This window comes from Bos indicus, chromosome 1 (assembly GCF_029378745.1).
Source record: "Bos indicus isolate NIAB-ARS_2022 breed Sahiwal x Tharparkar chromosome 1, NIAB-ARS_B.indTharparkar_mat_pri_1.0, whole genome shotgun sequence".
In the NCBI taxonomy this organism is placed as follows: Eukaryota; Metazoa; Chordata; class Mammalia; order Artiodactyla; family Bovidae; genus Bos; species Bos indicus.
Genome location: NC_091760.1, coordinates 31,994,511 through 32,004,100, shown reverse-complemented (window position 1 = coordinate 32,004,100; position 9,590 = coordinate 31,994,511). Strand labels below are relative to the sequence as shown.

At 39.4% G+C, this 9,590-nt stretch overlaps 1 non-coding gene across 1 annotated transcript; it reads right to left on the bottom strand.

Moving 5' to 3' along the window:
* Positions 1-8,049: 8,049 nt before the first annotated feature.
* Positions 8,050-8,187, bottom strand: LOC139185377 (U4 spliceosomal RNA). The gene has a single exon (XR_011569001.1). It is a non-coding gene; the product is annotated as a U4 spliceosomal RNA (small nuclear RNA).
* Positions 8,188-9,590: the final 1,403 nt, after the last annotated feature.

Sequence of the window (9,590 nt, the reverse complement as noted above, 5' to 3'; positions counted from 1 at the left end):
AGAAGTATGTCAAGGCTGTATATTGTCACCCTGATTATTTAACTTACATGCAGAGTACATCATGGGAAATGCCAGGCTGGATGAATCACAAGCTGGAATCAAGGTTGCAGGGAGAACTATCAATAACCTCAGATATGCAGATGATATCACTTTAATGGCAGAAATTGAAGAGGCACTAAAAAGCCTCTTGATGAAGGTGAAAGAGGAGAGTGAAAAGCTGGCTGAAAATTCAACATTCATAAAACTAAGATCATGGCATCTGATCCCATCACTTCATGGCAAATAGGGAAACAATGGAAACAGTGACAGACTTTATTTTCTTGGGCTCCAAAATCACTGCAGATGGTGACTGCAGCCATGAATTAAAAGATGCTTGCTCCTTGGAAGATAAGCTATGACCAACCTAGACAGTGTATTAAAAAGCAGGGGAATTACTTTGCCAACAAAGGTCCATCTAGTCAAAGCTATGATTTTTCCAGTAGTCATGTGTGGATGTGAGAGTTGGACTGTGAAGAAAGCTGAGTGCAGAAGAATTGATGCTTTTGAACTGTGGTGTTGGAGAAGACTCTTGAGAGTCCTTTGGACTGCAAGGAGATCCAACCAGTCCACTCTAAAGGAGATCAGTCCTGGGTGTTCTTTGGAAGGAATGATGCTAAAGCTGAAACTCTAGTACTTTGGCCACCTCATGCGAAGAGTTGACTCATTGGAAAAGACCCTGATGCTGGGAGGAATTGGGGGCAGGAGGAGAAGGGGACAATAGAGGATGAGATGGCTAGATGGCATCACTGACTCGATGGACCTGAGTTTAAGTGAACTCCATGAGTTGGTGATGGACAGGGAGGCCTGGCGTGCTGCAATTCATAGGGTCGCAAAGAGTCAGACACAACTGAGTGACTGAACTGAACTGACTGTTTTCTTCTGCTTCAAATGCCTCAATGCTTTTCCATTGTCATGGTAATAATTATAAATTTTAAATGCTGTAATGTGGGTGAACTGAGAAACCAATTTCTTTCAGAAAACAGTGCTTTTGGTGGGAAGAAGAAATCTTTTCATACTTCAACATTTTTTAATTACTTATTTATTGTATACTGATGTATGGCTTTAGGAAGCCAGCCTCTCAAATGAAAGCTTTAAAAAGTTTTTTTTTTTTTCCCCCCTCAGCATTATGAGTAAAAATATGTTTCCGGAATTCATGAGAAGGCCAAGGCATCCTAAAACCAAGTGGAGCCCTGTGGGACTCCCAGGCACAGAGGCCTCCTCTCCCCCATTTCTTGTAGGCCTGATTCTAGCCATTCTAAATTTCCCTGAGTTATAAGGGCTTCCCTGGTGGCTCATTCAGTGCAGGATACCCAAGCTTGATTCTTGGGTCAGGAAGATCCCCTTGAGAAGGAGATGGAAACCAACACCAGAATCCCTGCCTGGAAAATCCCATGTACAGAGGAGCCTGGCATGCTACAGTCCATGGGGTCATAATAGTCTGACACAACTAAGTGACTAAGCCACCATTGAACAGTTGCTTATCAAGGGAGAAACAGCCAAGAAACCACTTGAAGCAAGATTAAAAGGACCAGAGAAGCCCATTAAAATTAGCTAACTGACCCCCGGAGATGAGATTAAGGGAGTGCAAACCCTGCTTACCCACTGCAGTATTCTTGGGCTTCCCTTGTCACTCACTCAGTGGTAAAGAATCTGCCTGCAATGCAGGAGACCTGGGTTCAATCCCTGGGTTGGGGCAATCTCCTGGAGGAGGGAAAGGCCACCCACTCCAGTATTCTGGCCTGGAGAATTTCATGGACTATCCATGGGATTGCAAGGGCATGACTGAGCAACTTTAACAACCTGCTTACATCCTAATCTTGTCAGAGACCCCACCTTTGACTCAGTGTTATGAAAACCTTCATCAGCGTCTCTGGGGTGGAAACACATAGGTTTTCAAGGCAGTCTTTGTCTGGCAAAGCAGTAAAGCTATCTTTTTCTGCTTCACCCAAAGCTCTATCTCCAGGGATTTGATTGGTATGCAGAGATCAAGGTTTATAATAAAAACCCACAAGGCTCCTGTGTCCGTGGAATTCTCCAGGCAAGAATAATGGAACTGAACCTGAGTCTCTGACATTACAGGCAGATTCTTTACCATCTGAGCCACCAGGGAAGCCAATAAACTTTGAGTTAAATATATAGAGGGTCTGTGTGATGTTAATTAAAAGCAAGGCAGAGATTGTGTGGCTGGCCATGGCTGATATGGAACAGACAAGTCAATTTATTTACATGCTTATTCCCTGACTGCTTGCCAGAAGAAGATGCCTTTCAGGATCTATTTTTGAGGTGTTTCTTTTTTCTTTAAACTTATGTTTGGCTCTCAATTCCAAAAATTTAATGAAGATCTAATAAAATGATAGATTTTAACTTAAAAAACAGGAGGAAAAAGACTCAAGCTAGGGAGCCCAATTTTCAGGGTATTGAAGTAATACATGTCAGACACATCGGAGGATGTAAAGCAGAGTATATTAGATGATTCAATTATTATTCAGGCTACAGAGTTGACAACATTTAATGATTAAGAAGAGAGGAAATTACAGATAATTAGCTTCATTTCAAAATTTAAAAAACCTAATATATGGAATGCAATATTAAAGATGAGAACACATTTTTCAAAACAAGATAAAAACAAAGAGTAAGTTTTGTGTATGCTGGGTTTAGAGCACCTATAGATTTAAATAACCAATAGACTACCAGTTATATGGCCATATGCTTAAGATAGAGATATGGGGTGCAAAAATTTTGGGAATTCATCAGTAGATGGAGGGTAGTGATGTATAGGACTGAATGAGCCTATTCAGGAAAATGTGTGAAGTACATCAAGATAGATTCTGATAAACATTAAATATAACAGGATAAGGATAAGAAAAAAGATCCTTAGAAAAGAGTGAGAAGGAGTATAAGACAGATGGAAAGAAAGCTATATATGTGTATTTTCAAAATATCTGAGGGAAGATATTTTTAAAGAAGGAAATGTCCACAGTTGTCTTGATCAATGACCCTAATTTGGTTGCCAAGACAGTCCAGCAATTATTCTGTTTCCTTAAACTATTCTTAGCCCATTTTTCCCCCTAACACCTAATTCAAACATTTATAACCACTTTGAACTTCCTATGTATATACTTACATGCATCTCATATCTCATTCTCAAGAAGACTTTGTCTCCTAACTCACAGGAAACTTTGTTTTGTTTTGTTTTTAGAGAAATTGTTTCAGTTTTGTGTCACCTGTTAGGTTTCTTGTGTCAGTTTGTCTTGCTGGGTATTTATTAGAGATCACCATCTGTTGAAGGAGGAGGTTGAAAGCAAGACCGAACAGAGAGAGAATTAGAAGTGTGATCTTAGACAGTCCTGTGGAAAACTGGAATATGTATGCCCCACCAAAGTTGTCCTGTATTGGCCTCAGTTAGACATTGATGTGGGCTATCCTGGGAAGGCCACTTCCTTAAGCAAGAGGAGGTGGGTCTCTGGACCTGGGACAGATGGGGAAGCAGATAGCTGTGTCAATCAATGCTTCCTTGAAGACAGGCCTGTGTTTTAATGGTCATATTAACACATCATAATACTTACATGCACGTCTCTCTTTCCTTCTTACCATTATATAGATTCCCTCTCCTAAGCTACTTTCCTTTTTGTCAACTTTGAACTTTCAAGTTTCTTTAAGTTCTCCTTTTGTATCAGCTCTTTTTTGAATGTATTTAGTAGGTGTTGTATATGAAAAAAATTCAAAAGAAAACTTCATTTATCTACATTTCCCACTCTAACCACACTTACCTTTTTACCTAGAATAAAAAACAAAACTATTGCATGACCTGCAAAGTTGTATAGATGATCACTTTTCATGATTCTCTCTCTAACCCCACCCTCCCCTTTTGCCTAGTACTCATTTCTGCTCCTGTCATATTGGCTTTTGTTTGTTGTTATTTATTTGTTTCCTTTTCTTTAATAGTTTGCCTTTCTTTTTTCTTTACTGGAATGCTCTTTCCCCACATATTTACATATTACTTAGTTTCTTCTTTTCTCAAGGTTGAAGGAAGACCTCAGTACTCCCTGCCCCCAGGAGATTCTTAATCCCTTTACTTTTAAAATTAATCTTGCTCTGAAATTATGTATTATTTGTTTTATTATGTATTACTTTTCTTTCCCTGTATTGATTGCAAGTTCCTCAAGAGAAAAAAATTTACTACCAACAGTAATATGCGTTACAACATGAAGGCACATCCTTCAAATAGAAACACACAGAGCTAAAGGGGAGAATCAGACTACAGTGCTAGCAATTCTTGAAAAGAACATGTAACCATCTGGTGCCATACTAAATGCTGGAAGCTGACACTATATGTCCTGACTTCATGTCTGTAGCCTCCCTGGTGGAGGTCATAATGAGAATGACCATGAGGACTGATAAAATTTAGCAAAGGAGTAGTGGCACATGGACTTCCCTGGTGGCTCAGATGGTAGAAAATCTGCCTGCAATGCAAGAGACCCAGGTTTGATTCCTGCATCTGAAGGATCCCTTGGAGAAGGGAATGGAAACCCACTCCAGTATCCATACCTGGGAAATCCCATGGAAGAGAACCATGGTGGGTCCATGGAATTGCAAAGAGTTGGACACAGTTGAGCACAGCACATTGGAAGAAAGAGTCAGATGGTTAGATAGTATCAGTGACTCAATGGACATGAATTTGCACAAACTCTGGGAGATAGTAGAGGACAGAGGAGCCTGGTGGCCTAAAGTCCATGGGGTTGTAAAGAGTTCAACACAACTTAGCAACTGAACAACAGTAAAGCGTGTCTTTCTTGTTTTGCCAGGCAAAGAGAGACCCACCATGCTTCTGCCTCAAAAAATTATGTGTGTCAAACCCAGAATACTTGATGAGGGTTTTTATGATGGGGGTTCAAAAATGGGGTCTCTGACAAGAACAGGTTGTAAGCAGGGTTTTCACCGCCTTGATCTCATCCCAGGTGAAGGTCTGCTAATCTTGATGAGCTTCTCTGGTCCTTTTAATCTTGCTTCAGTTGGTTTCTTAACTATTCCTCATTCAGTTGGTTTCTTAACTGTTCCTCAAGGAAGGGAGGAACAGTCAAGAAATCCACCCTTTGGAACTCATGGAAAGTCATAATGGCTGGAGTCTTGCCTATAAGGAATGGGGCCAGAAAGACCTTGGTGACTCAGAGCCCCACAGGGCCCCACTCAGTTTCTCTGTGAAGAGAAACCAAAGTGATACTGCCAACAGAAATAGTTGGACAACAATACAGATGATTATCACAAGATCTATATGGCAGGTAACACAACATCTCACAGTTTTAAGAGTGTGAGCTATTGCCTAGTTCAATTAGAGAGCTAAAAAAAAAAAAAGAAATGTTTTTCTTCTTTCTCTATCTTCTCCATACAACTCACACTAACACTTCTGGAAAGCAGAATAAGTAAGGAGAGGGGGATAAAATTCCAGTATATGTTTCAGAAGGAAAACATTTGTTTTGAAATCCTACTGACAGTCTCATTTCAGGCTGGTGGTGAAAAATATAAGTGATATGAAATCATCCTGTTAATAATTCCCACCCCACGTGCAACAAGAAGGTAGTAATTTGAATAATTGTTCTCGAAGCTGGCTAAAAGAAATAATCCTCTTCATGGCTTTAGAAAGAGAATTAAAGGTTACCTAACTCATACCGTTTTTACCAATGACATAATTTGATTATGTCAATCATAATCAAATATATATAAATATGTGATTTTAAAAACATTCATGGTGATTTGATGGATCAAAAAAATCTGATGTCAAAGGTGTTATTGAGAGCAGAAGATGTTACAGAGGATGATAGTAAATAGTAATCCAACACTGAATAATAAGAAAAAAATGCTGAATTAAAACTATAGCCAAGCAGTTTAAGATATATTCATGTTTTTGATGGCATCAGTTCTCCATGTTTTGTTAAAAGAAGGCTCAAAATGATACAAGAATTCATCTAAGAAAGAGATATGAATATACACATATTTTAATTAAGAAAGTAAAACACTGCATCTTACAAACATTATATTTTAGAAATGTTTCCATAAAATTAAGGGAATAATTATTTCAAAGGTAAAGGTCTAATTACAAATGTGCTTCAGTAAGAAACCTCTTTTTCCTGAAAACTCCAAATAAATTATTCTACTCTTTAAATATCTTGTCCAATAATTAATTTTTTATCTGTAAAACAAAATCCATGTGCTTAAAAATGATGACTTCATTTTTTTGCCAATAATACTCATTAAAAGTTATTGAAAACACATTTACATTTCATTTTAAAACATTTTGCCATAAAGCTAAAGCATGTTGATTAACAACTATAGATATTTCTTCAAGCCTCTACCATTTGGGCAAATGAAATTAAGTCCCTTGTGGAAGTGTGAACTCTTTTAAGAAACCTTCATTTTTTCTACTCTAGCCTGGTTGCTTAAGAATCATTCTTATAATTTGATTTCTAAGACCACAGAATATTTTCCCCCTACAGTATGGATTTTATTAATATTTTATTTATTCCATTAATTTTTAAACTAGAATATAGTTGCTTTACAATGTTGGGTAGCAAAGTCCATTCTAAAGGAAATCAGTCCTGGGTGTTCATTGGAAGGACTGATGCTAAACCTGAAACTCCAGTACTTTGGCCACCTCATGCGAAGAGTTGACTCCTTGGAAAAGACTCTGATGCTGGGAGGGATTGGGGGTGGGATGAGAAGGGGACGACAGAGGATGAAATGGCTGGATGGCATCACCGACTTGATGGACATGAGTTTGAGTGAACTCTGGGAGTTGGTGATGGACAGGGAGGTCTGGCGTGCTGCAGTTCATGGGGTCACAAAGAGTCAGACACAACTGAGTGACTGATAGCAATTGAACTGATAGCAAAGTGAATTGGCTATTGTTGTTCAGTTACTCAGTTGTGTCTGAATCTTTATGACCCCATGGACTACGGCATGCCAGGCTTCCCTGTCCTTCACCATCTCATGGAGCTTGCTCAAACTCATGTCCATTGAGTTGGTGATGTCATCCAACCATCTCCTCCTCTATCATCCTGTTCTCCTCCTACCTTCAATCTTTCCCAGCATCAGGGTCTTTTCTAACGAGTCGGCTCTTTGCATCAAGTGGACAAAGTATTGGGGCTTCAGCATCAGTCCTTCTAATGAATATTCAGGATTGATTTCCTTTAGAATTGGCTGGTTTGATCTCCTTGCAGTCCAAGGGACTCTCAAGAGTCTTATCCAACACCACATTTCAAAAGCATCAATTCTTCAGGCACTCAGCCTTCTTTTTAGTCCAACTGCCACATCCATACATGACTACTAGAAAAACCATAGCTTTGACTAGACGGACCTTTGTCAGCAAAGTAATGTCTCTGCTTTTTAATATGTACTCTAGGTTGGTTATAGCTTTTCTTCCAAGGAGCAAGCATATTTTAATTCATGGCTGCAGTCATCACCTGCAGTGATTTTGGAGCCCAATAAAGTAAAGTTTGTCACTGTTTCCACTGTCTCCCTATCTATTTGCCACGAAGTTATGGGACCAGATGCCATGATCTTAGTTTTTTGAGTGTTGAGTTTGAAGCCAGCTTTTCACTCTTCACTTTCACCTTCATCAAGAGGCTCTTTAGTTCCTCTTCACTTTCTGCCATAAGGGTTGTGTCATCTGCATATCTGAGGTTACTGATGTTTCTCCCAGCAGTCTTGATTCCATCTTGTGCTTCATCTAACACTGCATTTTGCATCATGTACTCTGCATATAAGTTAAATAATCAGGGTGACAATATACAGCCTTGGCTTACTCCTTTCCCAATTTTGAATTGCCTATTGCCATAAATATATATCCTCCTTTTGTATTTCCCTCACATCCACTACTCATCCCACCCATCTAGGTCATCACAGAGCACCGAGCTGAGCCCCATGGACTTTACAGTAAGTTCCCACTATCTGGTTTACACACAGTAGTTCATATAGATCAGTCCAATCTCCCAGTTCATCTGCCCTTCCTCCTCCCATGCCCACATGTCCATTCTCTATGTCTGTGTTTCTATTCCTGCCCTGCAAATAGGTTCATTTGTACCATTTTTCTATTAGCAATAATTGTGCCCCAGATAAACCTTATTGGCTATGATACTGCCACTGTGCAAAGCTGTACCATTTTTCTAGTTTCCACATATATGCACTAATATATTCAGTTCAGTTCAGTTCAGTCGCTCAGTTGTGTCTGACTCTTTGCGACCCCACGAATCACAGGACACCAGGCCTCCCTTGCCCATCACCAACTCCCGGAGTTCACTCAAACTCATGTCCAGTGAGTCGGTGATGCCATCCAGCCATCTCTTCCTCTGTCATCCCCTTCTCCTCCTGCCCCCAATCCCTCCCAGCATCAGAGTCTTTTCCAATGAGTCAACTCTTCACATGAGGTGGCCAAAGTATTGGAGTTTCAGCTTTAGCATCAGTCCTTCCAATGAACACCCAAGACTGATCTCCTTTAGAATGGACTGGTTGGATCTCCTTGCAGTCCAAGGGACTCTTGATAGTCTTCTCCAACACCACAGTTCAATTAATATATTACATTTGTTTTTTTTTCTTTCTGACTTACTTCACTCTGTATGACAGACTATGGGTCCACTCACATCTCTACAAATAACCCAGTTCCATTCCTTTTTGTGACTGAGCAGTATTCCATTGTGGGAATCCCTTTTGGCTCAGTGGTAAAGAATCTGCCTACAATGCTACCAGTAATGCAGGAAAGGTGGGTTCGATCCTAGGTTGGGAAGCTCCCTCTGGAAAAGGAAATGGTAACCCACTCCAGCATTCTTGCCTGGGAATTCCATGGACAGAGGAGCCTAGTGGGCTTCAGTCCATGGGGTCACAAGAGTCAGCCACGACTTAGTGATTAAACCACCAACCACCACCAATATTCCATTGTATATACGTACCACATCTTCTTTATCTACTCATCTTTCAATAGACTTTTAGGTTGCTTCCATGTCCTGGTTATCATAAATAGAGCTGCAATGAATATTGTGGTGCATATACCTTTTTGAATTATGGTTTTCTCAGGATATATGCCCAGAAGTGCGATTGTTGTGTTATAGGGTAGTTCCATTTTTAGTTTTTTAAGCAATCTCTAACCTGTTCTCCATATTGGTTCTACCAATTTCATTCCCACCAACAATGAAAGGGGGTTCCCTTTTCTCTACATGCTCTCCAGGATTTATTATTTGTAGGTCTTCTGATGATGGCCATTCTGACCAGTGTGGGTAATACCTCATTATATAGTTTTGATCTGTATTTCTCTAATAATTAGTGATGTTGAGCATCTTTTTATGTTCCTCTTGGCCATCCATACATCTTCTTTGAAGAGAACATTTCTTTTTACATTTGTATAAATAACTCATGAAAATGATTTTAATTTTTCACTTAATGTTATAAATAATTAAAAAGGAAAAAATATAAAGAAAACACATCTTATAGAAATCTGTACTGAATAAGGTATAATAATTCTTGTGTCTTCCACAATTCAAGTCATAATAACCTATAATAACTGG